Here is a 210-nt window from a genome sequence, read left to right on the forward strand (position 1 = left end):
GAGCCTTCGTCCTACTCCTCCCGTAGGAATACATTACCCTCCCATGCACAGCTTCCCTCCCGCCAAAAACACAGGCCAAAGCCGGGATGCAACACTGTGGATTCGAACCCATAACATCTGCGGTGGTGGGCAGGCACTTTACCACTGCGCCACCCAAATTGGCCTTGTTATAAAAGTTTTAACATGGCATGTTACGGAAGCATTGTTTAT

The sequence above is a fragment of the Gymnoscopelus microlampas genome (genome assembly GCF_963454915.1).
Source record: "Gymnoscopelus microlampas genome assembly, chromosome: 18".
Lineage (NCBI taxonomy): Eukaryota > Metazoa > Chordata > Actinopteri > Myctophiformes > Myctophidae > Gymnoscopelus > Gymnoscopelus microlampas.